Here is an 18,078-nt window from a genome sequence, read left to right as displayed (position 1 = left end):
GCTGGTGAGCGCGGCTTGGAGGGCCGAGGAGTTGCACCCTGAATAGCCCCAGAGGGAGGGGCTCCACCCGGGGCGGCACGCGAGGGAACAGCTTGTCAACAGCGCCCGGATGGATTAAGCCCTGAGATTTAACTACTTGCTCGAAGATAGGCTTGGAAACAAAATCAGAGCCGACTCCCAGCCTGCCCACAGCCTGGTCCTCCCTGCCACTTTCCACGGCCTGGGACTCCAGGTGTTCCAAGTTTGAGACCCCCTCAGCATCCTTCCCGCACTCAAAATCCAGAAATAACATGGCGCTGGGCCTTGGTCAGGAGGGGGCAGCGGGGACAGATGACTGCATCGCGGCATCGGGAAAGAAGGCTTTGCCAAGGCAGAAGAATGCATTAATTTCCTACTTGTTTCCATGGTCCAAATTTGCAAAAGCCCTGTGTGTAAGACAACCTCAGATATCAATAGCCCCTGCCCCTGGGTGTTTCCTTCCACCCCGCAGACAGGTCTGACACATGCCCCACCCCCACCTCTTCCTGCAGCCGCTTGCAAAGCCCAGCTCCCGGCAAGCTGACGCCCAGGCCGGAGACCCAGGCTGCATTCAGCTAACTGGGGAGGGAACCGAGGGGCAAGAGGCTGGCTGGGGACTTCACAGAAACGTGTTTATCCTTCAGATAAACAAATGCATATAGGACAAATTCTCTGAGTGAGACATTGTTTGCAAAGGGACTCCCTGCTCCCAAGGATCATAAATGAGGTCCGTGATGAAAGGCGTTAGAAAGAGCTGTAGAATCCGTGACACGTAACTGATCACTCCATGCCTGCCGGTGCCCACGGAAAAAGACCCCTTGAACTTTATAGATGCTGAACTTGAGATCCAAAGTTGGAAGATGAAAGATGCTTACTCTATAGGCAGGCGGTATACAGCTGTGGGCTTCATATCTGTGGACTTAAACAGTCAGGGGCCAAAAAGTAGTCAGGAAAAAAAAAAACATGTCTGTACTACATACAGGGATGTGTCTTTCTTGTTGTTATTCCCTGAAGGACATAGAATAGCAACAGTTTACATCCTGTTAGATATGATAAGTAACAAAGATGATTTCAAACAGTCCAGAGGGCTGCGCAGATTAAAGACAAGCACTATCGTCGCTTTGCTGAAGAGGCTGGCTCAGGTGGGGGGCTTTCATCATTTGGGGGACTGGAACTAATCTCCCACAGTCATTGGGAAATAACTCTATCTGTGCACAGTATACATGTCTAGCGTATGTATTTCTCGTGTGTGTGTGTGTGTGTGTGTGTGTGTGTGTAGTGTGTGAGAGAGGAGAGAGGAAGGGGATAATATATTTCTAAGGCATGAGAGAAAAAAAGTTAAGATTAAAAGCAATAAATAACAAAGATAGAGAACTGTCTAGAACACTTAAGGAAAAGGCCAAATCCCCTCCAGCAGATTTCAAGGAATCAGGCACAACAGAGATAGAAACGTGGAGGGGAGAACTACAGTGAGGCAGAGCTGGATGCCAGGGCTTCCCAGCCAAGGAACTGAGCTAGGAAAATCCAGGAGCAGAGTCTGCATCCACAGGGAAAAAGCAAAAGCCCTGTGGCTGGGGTTAGCCAGTGAAGTTCATGTCTGGGCAAATGGTCGGAGTGCGCACTGACGCTACTGTGTGGTAGACTGTTCTTGGTAATCCTGCTTCATTCCATAAGAAGTCCTGGAGCCCTTATCGTTCCAAAAAAATAAGTAAAAGGAAGTGTTCTGATAAGATGCTGTCAAAGAATAAGCTGTAGGGAACCTAAAGGAAGAGACATGGAAATCTCAGCTGTCGGGGGTCTGTCCATTCGCTCACCTCTGATCCAGCTCCCAACCTTGCCCCCTACTCAAAGCCCCCTCCACACTGCCCCCTGGGGAGAACACCTGGGCCCCAAGCAAATTGTCACCAATGTCTCAGCTTAGCAAAAATACCTGTGATTCTAGTTTGTCCTGTTTTTTGTTGTTGATGATGTTGTTGTTGTTTCCCTCAAATAAATTGCAAAGCAATTCCAGTGAAATTTTAAAGTCAGGTGGAACTATTGGAAGCAAATAAGCAGATGAAGTTTATAACCGATCAGCAAACTTGTAGATGTTTTCTCTGCAAACATTCTGGACAGTGTGCGTAACCAGCCAATTAAAATCCACATCCTTCCAGCTGTGTCCAGCACGGCAGAGATGAATGACCTTCAGACATGCCTGATATTTACTTGTGGAATTCTTGGTATAATCATAAGATGGATGAGGTGTCTATTTATGTCACTTTTAAGCTGATATCCTGACATGATACCATTTAGGATAGCCAAGGTAGTCTCTCTCTCTCTCCCCATGTGTGTGTGTGTGTGTGTGTGTGTGAGAGAGAGAGAGAGAGAGAGAGAGCGAGCCCTGGAAATCTGCATGACGAAGGCAGGCACATGTCTGCTGCAACTCCCTGATTCTTTTCCACCCTGCCTCGCTGTCTGTCCCTCCTGGTCTCTCCTCTGCTTTTCTGTCCCATTCTCTCTCTCAGGCATCTGTGAGGGGTTAACAACTGCGTCCCCCCCCCCATCTCCATCCACTCTGGAAGAAAATGAATACAAGAGAGCAATGTGATTCCCCCTGGGGCTCCACATGGCTGATTTCCATAGGAAACAATCAACTTCACTCAGGTCCCGATTGTTCAGGGCAGAGAGGGAGCCGGAGGTGGCCCTGCCCACTGCTCTAATGAGGGACCCGGTCGGCAACTGGAAGCTGGCAGATGGGGGATGAATACCAGGCTGGCACCTTAAAAAAATTTCTCATGGCCCGCGAGGGGTAGGCGTCAAGTCCACATCTGAGGAGCCAGCCCTGCCTCTGACCCACGCCTCACTTACGGCAAAGGCACTGAGTGTTCTGAGTCCTAGACCAGTTTGGAAGAAAATACGCCAGCCGAAGAAGACACCACAGACTTCCCTGTGGGAAACACTGGTGCAAAGAGCACCTCCTCTGCCAAGATGGACCATTCCACAAGCCAGCAGGTGGCACCGGAGAACCCCGCGTCCTTGTCACTGCCCTGTGTGCAAACTTTGTCTTACCTCTCTACCACCAGCAAGGCCAAGTCCAAGCACCTCGGGCTGATGCTACTTGGTCAGAGTTTACCTGGGCTCATCCTCCACTAACCTCCTGTACACACACATAAAATCCTAGAAACGGGTGCCTTGGCACACTCCCTACTCCCAAAATAGCCCCAAAGACTTGGAAGCTTGTGTTTTACATTGCCATTTCCACTGTTTGGATTGCTTCTTTTCTTTAAGATCAATTTAATTATTTAAAAGGCAGAGTTGCAGTCAGAGAGAGAGAGAGAGAGAAATATCAAGAGATCTTTCATCTGTTGGTTCACTCCCAAAATAGTCACAATACCTGGGACTGGGCCAAGCTGAAGGCAGGAGGCTGGAACTCCACTTGGCTCTCTCACATCAGTGGTGAGGACCCAACTATTTGGGCCATCTTCCACTGCTTTCCCCGGGCACATTAGCAGGGAGCTATATCAGAAGTGGAGTGGCCTGGACTCAAAACCATCAGTCTTTCGGGATGCAGGCGTCACAGGCAGTGGTTTAACCCACTGTGCTACAGCGCCAGGCCCATACTTGGTTGCTTTCATCTGCACTCCTTGAGAACAGCTTAAATGCCTCTGTGACACTTTCTCCCTTGAACTCCTTAAAGATCTCAGCATGATCTGAAGTTCTGCATCCCAAGAATAGATCCTGGTGACAGTTTGAAAAAGATGCCTATGAAATTGAATTGTTTGATACAGGTCAACACTTGAGATGATGGATGTGTTTGAAGCATAGGTTGTGCTGTGTTCTGGTAAATTCCCTCTGCTTTCATGGCAGGTACAGAAAGTGCAGGCAGCTTATATGCGGATAGCGGATGTCTAACCGATACCTACGCTTAGATGCCACGTGGCTGATGGCTCGTGTGTGCCACTCGCCCACAGCCCCCTCACCTGTGTGCTCTTCTTTATTCTCAAAGCCATCCTGTGAAGGCCACGCTTTCTCATAATTTACAGACGACAAGAACTGAAGCTGAGCTCCGGGGCTTTCCTCGGCCACACACAGGGTGTGGATGAGGGGTACTGTTGGAACCCTGACCCCTGACCCCGCACTGGCACTTTTTCTAGGGACCTGTGTGTTCTCGCTAAGGCCAGTTTAACGAGAAATGTGTTGGCCAACTTGCTTTTGTGCTTTCCCTCTACCTCAAAGCAAAGGGCAGGAGACAGAAGTTTCAGATTTCCCACTGCCTCAAATACAATGACAGTGCTTCAGAAACATCGTGGACAACAGAATTCAAAAAAGTTTCAGTGCTTAAAATTTTTAAATCCATGCATTCTCATGGGTAATGCAAATTTGAGGGAGAAAATCAGTGCGAGCAAAATGTTCCATTTTTGGCTGGTGCTGTGGTGCTGCCTGTAAAGCCGCCATCTGCGATGCTGGCATCCCATACGGCACCGGTTCGAGTCCCGGCTGTTCAACTTACAATCCAGCTCCTTGCTAATATGCCTAGGAAAGCAGCAGAGGATGGCCCAAGTGCTTGGGCCCCTGCACCCACATAGGAGACCCAGAAGAAGCTCCTAGATCCTGGCTTCGGATTGGCGCAGCTCCAGCAGTTGCAGCCATCTGGGGATTGAACCATCGGAATGGAAGACCTCTTTCTCTGTCTCTCCCTCTCTCTGCCTGTAATTCTGCCTTTCAAATAAATAAATAAATCTTTTTTAAAAAAAAAAGTTCTACTTTCAAGCCAAACCCTTTCTCTATGGAAAATATATATAAGTTATAAGCACTGCAGCTTTACAAAAATGTTAAAACATTGAGAGAAATTGAATTCTGAAATAATTGTATGCAGGGAGATGAAATGCAAAGAACACTGTTATAGGGGTGAATAGTCCTAAGTCACAGCTTTCTCATCCCATAACTAGATGTAGGGTCATGAACACCTTGTTAAATATTTCATAGATTCCTCTTCCTCATCTTACTAATATAACTGAAGGAATTGTATTAGACAAGTTTATTGCCATATGTGGTTACCTTAAGTTCTAGCCTGTCATATTCTGGTCTCTGTCAGTATAGTCTAATGATTTAAATAGGAGAAATAAATGCCTTTCTCTCTCGCTCACTCTCTCTCTCTCTCTCTCTCTCTCTATATATATATATATATATCATAAGTATTAAATAGATATCTTTAGAATGGATGAACACAAAGGCAGTGGCATGAACAGCTACTCCAAGAAAGGAAGATGCTAGAACATAGGTTGACTTTGGTGTTTCCTTGAGAACTTCAGAGGGGCAGAGATCTAGCTTCAGCTGAAAGAGAAATACTTGGTGCTAGGCACCCAGGAGGAATCAGAGGCAAAGACAAAGCCAATGGAAGGAACAGAGGCCGTGTGGCCCAAAGGAAAACAAATTCTGTCTCCTAGCTGCCAAGTCACCTGTGGATGCGGAGTTCCAGCCCCAGTCCAGTTTCTGGGGATGGAAAGCGCTTCACTGTGTGGAGAGAGAAAGCAACCCTCCCACTCTTGAGCTGTTGGGAAACAAAGACGAATAAAGGAGGTTAGATCCTCATCTGAGCCCTATTTTCTGCAAAGCTGGATGCATTAGATGCTAATCCCCCAGGCCTTAGGGGGCTGCCACACTGTCTATTACCCCTAATCCCCTCATAGAGGTCCCCCAGAGGAAGTGGCACTGGACTGACTGTCCGGATGGGACCCTGGCCACATCTGGTCCCAGGACCCACTGCTCTGCATTGAAATGGGAGGACGCAGAAACAATTTGGACCTCCTTTTATGCTCACTTGGAAGGGTGCAACCTTATTACCCGAAGTGCTGAGCTCCGACTCAATCAGTCTGCTAATGTGATTATATGTTAATCTGGGCTTTATTTTGCATCTGATTTTCATGTTATTTACTGGATTTGAAAATAAGCAGAGGTCCTCCATCTACGGTGCCCAGTCCCTGTTGGAGGGCATCAATCCTGACTCCATCTGGGCTCCAGGTTTTCCCCAGGACAACTTAGATTCACTGAGAGTGCGGACCCGTGTGAGGACACCGGCCTGGCTCTCCTGTCTGATGCTTGCTAAATGTTCAACATGTTTCGGTTCAGTCCCTGACATGTATGTATCCCTTGCAAGACTATAGAGTATTTTTAGCCATGTTTTGAAAGTTTGCTTCTCTAAAGAAATCTGGGCTGTGGAAATGAACTCTGAATGATTCGTTGAATACAGGAAAGGACTATCAATGACTCGGCTGGTGTTTTTGAATTTGACTTCCCTGCTTTAGATCATTTGGGAGAATGGCAGGAACAAACAGCAAAGAATCGCATATACTTGCTGTGGCACATGGCACACAATAGATCCATAGGGAAGTTAAAATACTTATTCCTGTCTTACAGATATGGGATAGAGATATCTTATTACTTGCTTAATGAAAGTTAGAAATAAAATGTGTGCAAACTATGTTACTAAATTGGCATATACTCATAGGTGGCTAAATAGCAAGGCATTCTGGCCCAAGTGCATTCAGAATTTCAGGAAAATCACGTATTCTTCTGGGGCTTCCCAGAGATAGACTTTAAATTAAAGCAGCCTGGGTGAAAAATACTTACAGCTGGATGAGGAGCAGGGAAAGGGCAAACGACTTGTGAAAGCAGCTTCAGGTTCTAAGTTACATTGTGTTTCTAACTGCATCAGTTAGTGTTCTCTTTGGAAAAGGAAATTAGGCAAGGAGAAGAGCAGGCATTTAGCCTAGTGGTTAAGGGGCCTGTGTCCCACGTTTGAGTGCCTAGGTTTGATTCCCTGCTCTGGCTAGCAGCTTCCTGCTAATGTGCACCCTGGGAGGCAGCAGTGATGGTTCAAGAAGTTGAATCCCTGCCACCCACGTGGAAGACCTGAATGGAGTTCTCAGCTCCAACTTCAGCCCTACCTGAGCCCTGGCTGTTGTAGGTGTTTAAGGAGTCGACCAACAGATGGGAGCTCACGCTCCCTCTGTCTCTCTCCCCTTCTATCTCTTTCCCTCTCAAAAAAAATTTTTTTTAATTTAAGAAGAGTTAAAGAGGTCAGGGTAAGCAATGTTTCTCATATAGGTATTTATGCTCAGTAAACCTGTACTTAGTGGCTATCATATACACTAATATATTATTATATCCCAATGCAGAGGATATAGAGATTTGGAAAATACTAGAAATCAATTTACATATAAACAAGTTAAAACAATATGATAAACTTGAGCTAATGCAAAGTGTCTCAATGGAATATTATGGATTCCTTTGAGAGAGTTACAAAGTGCAACGGATGCTTAGACAGGAAAAACAGCTGACAACTCTCTAGAACTTTTGGAGTTGTGCCGTGGGCCTTGATGGGTGCAACTTTGCACCAATGAGGTAGAGTGAGAATGAGTGCCTAAGGGCTCTGTGGCAGAATTGGGAGAGATTCCAACAGAATGATATTTTTCTCGAAATCCCAACGACAGGCTACCCCTTGCCTTGATACATACCTGTTGGCTAGGGAAGGGGAAAGCTGAAGAATGAGAGTCCAGGATCTTTGACACAGAAGAGATATTCAGGATTGTGAAGACTCTAGGTGCCCCTGGGCTCTATCCTGGGAATGAATGGGGGTTGGAAAATCAAAGAAACTTTTTTTTTTCTCTGACCCTGACACGGAAAAATACAAAATCTAAAAAGTGAGTGCTTAGGCCCGTTAAAAAGAAAGCCACTGATAGGGAGCACTGTTCTCGCCCCATTGTGTTCAGTAAGGTTCTGTCCAGCCCCTAACGGCAGAGCCTGCTAGCACAGATGGGGCCTTTCAACCTTGGGGGGGTTTCTATTCTGTGGCTCGCACCAGATTCCAGCCAACACAAAACTCCCTGCGAATTGTAATTGAATCCACACTTTTATAGCTCATTACCTCTCTGACAGATTCGATTAGAGTAAGCGAGGCTGTGGCCAGCCCCACCACCCGCTCAGGTTGGGGCACAGAACAAGGGAGCAGGCGAAGATGGAAAGAAAGCACCTGACCCGGGGTCTGTCTTTCCTCCCAGCCACTCATCCATCTCTCTCCACGGCAACCTCCTCCTTCTGCGCTCCTACCCAGCACACACGTCTGCCCTTCAGGGATCAAAGGTTGCGACTCTGTAAAATCAGGGTGGGTAAAGACATGCATAGGACCTCCAGGTCATCCAGCGCCAACTACTTTATTTTATAAATGAGGGAACAGAAGCCGCAATAAGGAGGGAAATAATTGAAATGGCAGAGAACACAGTTGCGTCGGCCGTGGAAATGCACTACTCAGATCTTCGGTGAGAGACCTACAGGGAGCAAAACTGACCGACAGATGCAGCTTCGGCGCCGCTGGCTGCACCACGGTGCATGCAGTGAGATCCCATTACCCTCCGTGCTGCGCTCAGCCGATGACTAAGCACAGCACAGACCCTGAAACATGCAGGTCTCCTTCCACAGATGACTTTGGCCCAGGGACCCGCCGTGGGCAAGACCAAAACTTTCCTGAACCCATGCTGCTGCAGTCTACGTCTCTTCCTGCTGGATCCTCCGGCCCTCCGCTCTCTGTGGGTGTGAGACCTGCGTCACCATTTGAGGGCTCTCCCCACCTACGCATGTTCCTTCACAGACATTTCTAACCCATATCTTGGCATCTTATCTGTTTCTCAAATGTGCCAAAGTAGCACCACTGGTCCCTTGCTTTCATCATATAGTTACACTGGCACCTGTCGGGAGAAATCCCGTCTTGATCTGTATATAGTTTTTGCCTCTGTTTTATGTTCTCTCCGAGTGAAATTTCCTAGGAATTCATGGTTTTTGTTAAGGTCACAGGTGTGACGGGGCTGATTTCTAGACTCCTTCACACCATGGGGTCTTGTTGGGTGCTTTTGTGGACTGGTGCGGTAGCCTGTTTCACCCTCTTTAAACTCCATATTAACACACTCTCTTCCAGAGAACACCGCCCTGATGGCAATCATTGGAGGGATTGGAGCAGAATTTAAAGACAGGATTATTCCTGTACAAATTCTGATTAAAATGGGCTTCCCCAGCCTCAGCCAAGAAAGATTAACAACGGCCCAATCTCCTCCAGCCAGCAAGTCCTCGTGAATAGCGCCCAATCTCTCCACTGTTAGTTTATCTGCCAAGGATTAAACCGAGAGGCTGCTCCCAAAACCTGTATTAAAAATAACCTCAAAGTATAGTGCTCTCATTCCTAGCAGCTGTTGAGCTCAAATCAAGGGGCCTACACATCTCTTTCCAACCAAGCTTAGGGTAGGGAGCAGGTTGGGAGGGAAGTGAAAGAGCATTGCTACCTTGAAAAGTATCGGCAGGACTGAGTCACAGTGAGTTACTGGGTATAACTGGGAGGTGAGCAGAGCTCTTTCTTCACATTGCTTTAGTGGAAAGAATAAGAACCTTGACATTGGAAGACCTGGGCTTAAAGACAAACTCGGCCACTTGTAACTTATGCCTCTGGTTTACTCATCTTGAAATGGAAATAACACTGACCATAAGCCCCCCTTGCCTCACACTGATAACATCAAATTCATGGCTGAGCTTTGAGAAGTGAACACTTGCCTGTGGGAAGCACTCCACTGAAATTCTGCAATGTCTGGTTTTAGTTCTCATCAAGAATCTTTGCTGAGGCTGGGTGTGTGCAAATCGCTAAACACCCTCTCCCTCCCAACCCGCATCACCAATCCCTGTCTTTCCTTCTGCCTGGAATGTGGCTATGAGGTAGGGATCTAGAGCTACCATCTTAAGGATAAAGAAAGTCAGCCTGTTTAAGATGGCAAAAGCCAGAGTCGTGGCACAGTGGGGTAAGCTGCCGCCTGTGACACTTCTATGGCATATCCGAGTGCTGCTTTGAGTCCTGGCTGTTCTGCTTCCAATCTGGCTTCCTGCAAAGGGGTCTAGGAGGCAGCAGAAGATGACCCAAGTACTTGGGCTTCTATTGCCCATATGGGAAACCCAAATGGAGTTCCTGGCTCCTGACCTTGGCCTGGCCCACTCCTGCTATTGTGGTCATTTGGGGAGTAAACCAGTAGATAGCAGATCCACCTCTCTCTCTCTCTCTCTCTCTCTCTCTCTCTCTCCCCCCTCCCCCCACCCCTGTGTGTCTGTGTCTGAGCCTCTGCCTTTCAAATAAATAAATCTTTCTTTAAAATGTCTAAAAAAGCCTAAACAGAAGCATCCCAAGTCCCTGGTAACTGGGTATTTCCCCTCCCATGACTGCTCACACCTTCCAGACTTTTGATAAGGAAAAAATAAACTTCTACATCTTGTTTACTGTAGAATTGCTTTGGAATTTCGTGATTAAGTAACCAGACTGATATCCTGAGATCCTCACTGCTCTACCACTCTGGAAATTAAAATTCTTACTAGTATTCCACCAGCAGAAAGTACCAAAGGAAAATCTAATCTCAGTATTTTGAAGTGACTCGGTGTCCCAGGAACTTTCACACTGGCTGTGGACGACACATTCCTCCCCTCCCTTTTCATCTGATGGTCTCAAAACCTCCTCCATCCCAGCGCCTCAGTTCCCAGGATCCCCTTTCCTTTTCTCATCTCCCCTCCCTCCTCAGTCCCCCACTAGCATTGAGTCTCCCCATCTCCTCTCTACTTTCTTCTCACCTAAAACACCTCTTTAACCTGTTAAATGAATACATTTTCTGCTTACTGTCCATGAGGTTCTTGCCCTAAGTCGAGGGTTGGCATGGCTGCTGGTTGAAAACAGGCTGTTAGTACCCCCAAACCTGAACCTTTGCCAGCTCTGCTTTCTCCCTCACACACACACAGTGCAATTCTGATGCATGCTACAAGTTGAGTGCCACTGACGTTGGAAAGGCACCCCTATAGCATTTGTCATTTGCCACCGTCCAACATCTAGAGTGCTACTGCACAGTCTTGGGGCAGCGGAGGTCATCAGAGAAGAAGTGCATGTAGCAGTGAGGCTGGCATAATGGTCCACCCATTGCAAATTTTTGAACTCATTATGTCACACACGACAAGCTGTATGTGAAAAATTATTACAGGAAGGTGGGTGCTTGGTCTAGCAGTTAAACTACCAGCTGGAATAGCCACATCAGAGTGTCTGATTCAAGTCCCAGCTCCACTTCTGACTCCCACTTCCTGCTACCTCATGTGTGCCCCGGGAGGCTGTGGTGATGGCTCAGGCAGTGGAGTCCCTGCCACCTCGTGTAGGAGACCTGATCTGGCCCAGCCCCAGCCATTGTGTGCACTGAGGGAGGGAATCAGTGGATGATGAAACTCTCTCTATCCGTGTGTGTGTGTGTGTCTGCCTCTCAGATAAATAAATACATTGCAGACAAAAAAAGTCCATACTCTGTCTCACTTCAGTCACTCCAGAGGAAGGTTAAACCCGCCCCTTTGCTGCAGCCCTTAGCACCAACCGAGAACAATGGGCTATTTTTGGGGCCTTCAAGGGGGCACAGAATTGCTCGCAGGCCCAGGGATGCAAAGGAGAGGCTAGAGATGCCCTGTGCAAGTGCCTCCCCGCCCGAAACGACACCCTTCCCCCTGGAAGTGTAGCACGTTTGCTGGCAAGGGAAATCTCCCTCCAGGGCAGGCCAGGGAGGACAATAGAGCCACGTCACCACCCGCCATCTGTCGTGAAAGCAGGCACCAGCTGACAGGGAAGGGAGCTTCAGAGCCCCGCTCCCACCCCCACACCAACGTCAGCAACCTCTCTGCCTGACCTTCCCAAATGGTGGCGGGGAGGAGAGGCGGGGATTAGCCCAAGGGGCCTGTGGGGATCAAGTTCGGGGTCACCCTGCCCAGATTGCTCTGGTTCTTCCATCAGGGCCCCAGAATCCTCAAAGCTTCCTTTTCCTCTGTGAGATGAAGAGACAAACCAGTGCAAGTTAGCAGAGACCAGTGCACGGGGAGCTCAGGAAAACAATCCCATTTCCAAGGGACCAGACTGTCTGTGGATGTCCAAGGCCTTGCAGAGACCCCGACAGAGGCACGGGCCAGGCAGCCCTGGGTAACCGGCAGCAGAAACAAGTTAACACAGTCGAGGCAGCAAGCAGAGTAGAGGCCGTTGACACGAAGTCCCAGAGGGAAGGTGGCTTCTGGGAGGGAGTCCTTTTAAGAGTTGTTCCTGAGGGAAAAGGCTGGACTTCCCAGTGAGTGTTTGATGCACTACCCTGGTAAGAAGAATCTGGAGCCACTACTTTACAGCTATGATCACAGGCAAGCTCCCTCTTTGTCCAACAACTCAGTCCTGGTTCTTCTCTAGTGTAATATTATGAGGTTGGATGAGCCCTCCAGGTGTCTTCCCTAGCTCATGGGTAGCACTGGTGAGTGCTCAAACAGAAGCTGTCAGAAGGAATCAAATTGTCTTAAAGGGCCCAAGACAAGGCCAAGAGTTGCCAAATCTTAACAGAGTGAAATAGGGGCTGACATTGGTAGCACAGCCGGTTGAGCCACCACCTCATATGCTAGTATCCCATATAAGTGCCAGTTGGCGTTCCGGCTGTGCCTTTTCTGATCCAGCTCCCTGCTGGTGCACCTGGGAAAGCAGTGGAGGCTGGCCTGAGTGCTTGGGTCCCTGCCACCCATGTGGGAGAACTGGATGGCATCTGGGCTCCTGGCTTTGGCTTGGCCCATTCCCAGTTCTTCCTGTTATGGCCATTTGAGGAATGAACCAGTACATGAAAGATCCAGCTCTCTCTCTCTTGCTCTCTCTCTCTCTCTTTCTCTCTCTCTCTCTCCTTGGCTGTCTGACTTTCAAATAAATAAATAAGCCTTTAAAGTAGGATTTAAAAAAGTGGACTAATTCCAGCCCCTCCCCCACCCCCAGGACAGCTGTGTTGGCCTCCCAAGTACAAGGAAGCCCCTGGTCTGATGAGAACACACCCACAGAGCACACCCACAAAGGAGCTAGGGCATGGCCGTCCCTCTTGTCTAGCCTACTGTACACTGGGAAAGGCTACGTGATGTGGCCAGGCTAGAAGGAGACTGAAAAAGGAACCACGGCTAGAAACCAGCAAGATTGACACCCAACACCTAACAGGTTTCAGTGAGTCTGTGGTGTCTGGGACCTTGACCCAGAGGGCCTTGACACTACCCTCAGCTTTGATGAAACTCTCGATAGCCTCCAGTCTGACCTTTCTTTTCTTAAAGCATTTTCTTTAGACTGCTAATCCGGCTGCTCGCGCCTGTTGCAACAGCCTTGAACCAGGTCTTCCTTGCCTGCTTAACTTCGTCCAGTGCAATTTCTGCTTTGACAATATCCTCAGCACTATTTGCTACAGCGAAGTACATTTCCTCTACTTTAGGCTTGTAATATGTTGTGCAGATCCAAGTCATGCCTGACTCGTTTCGTTCATTCAACAATTATCAAGCATCAGGAGTTGAGTTAAATCCTGCCCGGGATTGTGTTTTAATAAAATATGGGGACTGGCACTGTGGCGTAGCAGTCAAAACCACCACCTGCAGTGCTAGTATCCCATATGGGAGCCGGTTCAAGTCGTGGTTTCTCCTCTTCTGATCCAGCTCTCTGCTGTGGCCTGGGAAAGCAGTAGAAGATGGCCCAAGTGCTTGGGCCCCTATATCCACATGAGAGACTTGGAAGAAACTCCTGGCTCCTGACTTCAGATCAGTGCAGCTCCGGCCATTGCAGCTGTCTGGAAAGTGAACCAGTGGATGGAAGACTCTCTCTCTCTCTCTCTCTGTCTCTCTCTCTCTCTCTCTATATATATATATATATGCCTCTCTATATCTCTGCCTTTCAAATAAATAATATAATAAATCTTTAAAAAATAAATAAATAAAATAGGGTATATCTTCAGTTCATCTGTGAGTGATTCTTTAAAAGGTAGGCCAAGATTTTCTCCTTTTGGCCTAGATGGACAGTGCCTAAGTCCATGTTACCTTCCAATCATGACCACATTCAGAAGAAGTTCCATATTACTTCTCTGTACTACTCTGTACTAGATTGAGAAAATTACAGAAGTATACAAAATAAAATACATCCCTGCTTTCCAGGTATGCAAGTGCCCAAGAAGAAACAAATGTAGACACAAAGCTCCTCAACCCAAAGAGAAAGATTCAGTGCTCAATTAGCCTCTTCGCTAATGTCTGGCTCTGGGTGCACAAAGAGCTGTTCCAAACTCTGGCTCTTCTCCCTTGTGTTAGGTAGGTATAGAGCATGCACAAAGAAAAATGAAAATATTGAATTCAGTCTTGGTTGGATAGCAATTAATTTTTCTTTGCAGAATTTAGGGGCTAAAACTCAAATGTGAAGGTGAGTTGAAGGATTCCTGGGCATAATAGAGGCACAGAGGGTCTCTGCGTGGTGGGCGTGTTCTGTATCCACAGCTTTGTAAGACCCCTCTGCAGCTGAGGTCCCTGGGAAGCACTGTGGTGACATCCACTCTGCTCCCTCCTGGTTGAAACTTCAGTCACAGCATTCGAGCTCACAGAGGGTAATGGGAATATAGGGAAACATCCTGCTGGTCTCGCTTCCCTAATCCAGCTCCCTTGGAAGATGTAATTTCCCTCCCCCATTAGATTTTCAGGTGACCACAAGGAATGTAGTTTTAGGACTATAAAAGAACTCTCTCCTTTACATTATTATGTTTATAAAGGTTGTGTTCATCTATTAAACTTAATAAGACAGAAATGGAAAACAAATATCCCCAAGTGCAAACGTATTGAGGCATCAAATATTATAAGAAGAGAAGATGAAAGAAAGCCAAGAAACAAAGCAGGGATTGGGGAGTCTTGAGGAACCATCACTATACAATCTGCAGCGGGAGAAATGAAAGTCTCAAACACAAAAGTCCTCATGTGATCTATAAAACTTACATGGATATCCTAGATTTCTGACTTCTACAGAAAAGGGATAGAAAGAGCATACAATTTTATAGGAGAAATCAAAAAAACCAGAAGAAGTATTAGATTTGTAGAGGAAAAAAAATAGCTGAAAACCCAGAAAGACCACTAAGTTCAGGTGAAGATAAAAGGAATTTGGAAGGCAAACAAGACTGAGCATCCGGGAGCCAGGAAGGTGGAACATGGCGGGCCACAAATGACCCTCCATTTTGCAACAGTGGGTAAAAGCAGATGAACAGAAACCTGCACACAACAGCTAAATTCCACATGGAGTCAAGCCCTGAGCTGTGCATGCAAGAGAGCAGGTGGGCAGGCAGATAACCCACGGATGTCTAATTAGCTGATAATCAGGTAGACATCCTGGAAGGCACTGGCAGCATTTCTGGAGCCTCGGCAACTATTGGAGGAATAGAGTCCAACAAGAACTTAATCACTAAAGAACAGAGCAGAAAATTTACATTATCAGGATATCGGGACAAAAGAGAAGTATTAAAAAAACCTGGGAGAAGGCAAGGAGTTTAGTTATAAGCATCAGTCAAACTCCCCAAAACAGAGAGAGTTCAGCCACTAGACGACTCAAACCCCAAAAGTCCAGGGTTCTTCTTGACTGCAGACCTGACCCTAGAGGCTGGGGACTGGGGAACCCATAAGTGGGCATTATGTAAACAAAGAAGTCCCAGATGGAGAGGCCAAGAATCAGCTGACTCTTTCATGAATTGAAAGTCAGAGAATTTACTTCTAACTCTAACCCTGACTCTGTGTGACCCCTGTATTTGTGTCTCCAAACTGAGTAAGTCTCCTTCCAGCACTGATACAAGACTGAAGCCAAAGTTTACAAGGGCCATTACTAACAAATAGCCTAGGGTGTGAGATGTTTTTTCTAGTCATCTTCAAATCTCTCATATCCTTAGATAGAACATTCTTAAGAAAAATAAGTAGTAATTTAAGTAAGAAAAGAAATCTAGGAGTGGGGTGGGAAAGTTTTCCTGGGCAGCTGAACTCAATCAGAGGGAGCTTCTGTGACAGACATGGAAGTCTCCAATAGTATAAGGCCCATGTAAGAAGACTAGCCTGGGGTTGGCACTGTGGTGTGATGGGTAAAACTGCCGTCTGCCATGCCAGCATCCCATATGGGCACCAGTTTGAGTCCCATCTGCTCCACTTCTGATCCTGCTCTCTGCTATGGCCTGGGAAAGCAATAGAAGATGGCCCAAGTGCTTGGGCCCCTGCACCCATGTGGGAGACCTGGAAGAAGCTAGGGCTCCTGGCTTCAGACAGGTGTGGCTCTGGCCGTTGCAACCAACTGGGGAGTGAACCATCAGATGGAAGACCTCTCTCTCTCTCTCTCTCTCTCTCTCTCCCTCTTCTTCTCTCTCTGTGTAACTCTGATTTTCAAATAAATAAATCTTTTAAAAAAATGAACAGGAGGGATGCAGTGCTGGTTGATAGAGATGTTGTCATAGTAACAAGTAACAAAGTTGACTGCTCCATCAGAGATGAGAGACTGGACAATGTAAGAGAACTTTTATTTTGAAGGGGAAATGAAAAGGTCATAATAAGAGAGAAGACTATCGAAGGTCATTGAGCTGTGTTAATAAACTCAAGCCCCTAGGAACTGATAAACTGCATACGGACTAGCCAAATTCAACTCAAAGATGTGATTGTTCATGTATTATCTGTAATATATAAGAGGCGTTGGGATTGAAAAAAAAAAAAAACAGTTACAACACTTTTCAAAAGAAAACAAAATTCTGCAAGCCGTAGATAATGTGCTTGACTCTCGTCCACCACAGTGTCGCAAGCTGATGGCACAGCCCATGTTTCCTCTTTCCTTTCATGCCGCCTTAGTCACTGTTTCTCAGCACAGCTTTTGAAGAAACCAATTTTGTTCAGAATGAAGTCTCCAAAAGTCACCCTTCATTTTATGTGTCCAGGCTTCAAAACGAATGAAACACAGTGAGGGCTCTGAGGATTGCTTTTTTTCCATAACAGAAAAGTCTACGCAGTAAGAACGGGGTGGCTCAAATGAACACAATTCATTATTTGTGTGCAAAACAATGCTCAAGTTAGAAAAGCATGTATGTTGTATGGAGACACTGGGCTATTTTACTGTGGCTTGTAAATTCAGAGGTCATTCCAAGGTTTTGTTAAATTTTATTCTGCCAGTCAATAGTCACCCTCTTTCCCTGATTCCCCAGTAATACTAGGTAAATAATACTGGGACTTAGTAGCTGGTCTGTCCTCCATCTAGGGGAGAGGAAAGTCATCCAGTGCCAGTCAGTGCAGTGCAAAAGGTATTCTGCAAGTGAACTTTCTGGATTTTTTTTCCTACTAATTAAACAAGAGAAACAAAACAGTGATGCACCCACCTTGCCTCTCCCACCTGACATCGGCTGGAGTCAGAAGACTGTGCTCAGGTATTGCTCGGCCATCTGCTGTCCCTCCAGCAACAGGGAGAGGGAGAAGCCCTACCTTATATCAAGGATTTTGGTTGTGGGAGAGTGCAGAAGATGTAGGCCAGGAAGCAGAGGAAAGTTCATTAGAATCAAAACTACTAATTGTTTTTGTATGCCTAAAATCTATGACATTCGGTAGTTGGTTTAACATGCAAATTCTGATATATGATTAAAAGATACACACACACACACACACACACACCTGCAGAGTCGTTAGCTTTCAGAGCTGCCTGGATAATGGAATCTTTGTTAAAGCAGTTGGAGGAGGAATGGGGGAAGAGATGGCTATGTTGACTTGGAGAGGGAAAACACAGCCTGTAGCCCTTTTGTAAGAAATTTGTTTTTCCTCATCCTTACCTACATGTTTTCCTATTAGTTTCTGGGGTATCTTTCTCCAGAAAGTGCAGATAATTTATGTGACATTTAATAAATGCTACAAAAGTTCTGCAAAGTGACCCAGTGCCCAAAGTTTTCTGAAGCTGCCAGTCAACTGGGACAGCAGTAAGCGAGGGTCACTTTGCTCTCTCTGTCTGCCTAGGCCAGGGCAAGCAGGCACCACCCTCCGTCCCCAGGGCTGCTTCTTTCCCTAGAGACCCTCAACTCAGAATCTGAGAGTCAGAGACTGTCATCTGAGCTTGAGCTCTACCTTAGCATCTCCAGGGGCGATTCTGGAAGTCACTTATATCAGCTTATAATTCATAGCATTTGGGTTTGTATGTCTGTCATCAGGATGAGAAATCACCCT

This window comes from Oryctolagus cuniculus, chromosome 11 (genome assembly GCF_051225735.1).
Source record: "Oryctolagus cuniculus isolate XC-2025 breed Fujian yellow rabbit chromosome 11, ASM5122573v1, whole genome shotgun sequence".
NCBI classification, from domain to species: domain Eukaryota; kingdom Metazoa; phylum Chordata; class Mammalia; order Lagomorpha; family Leporidae; genus Oryctolagus; species Oryctolagus cuniculus.
The sequence above is the reverse complement of the archived record's forward strand: the minus strand, read 5'-3'. Positions refer to the sequence as shown.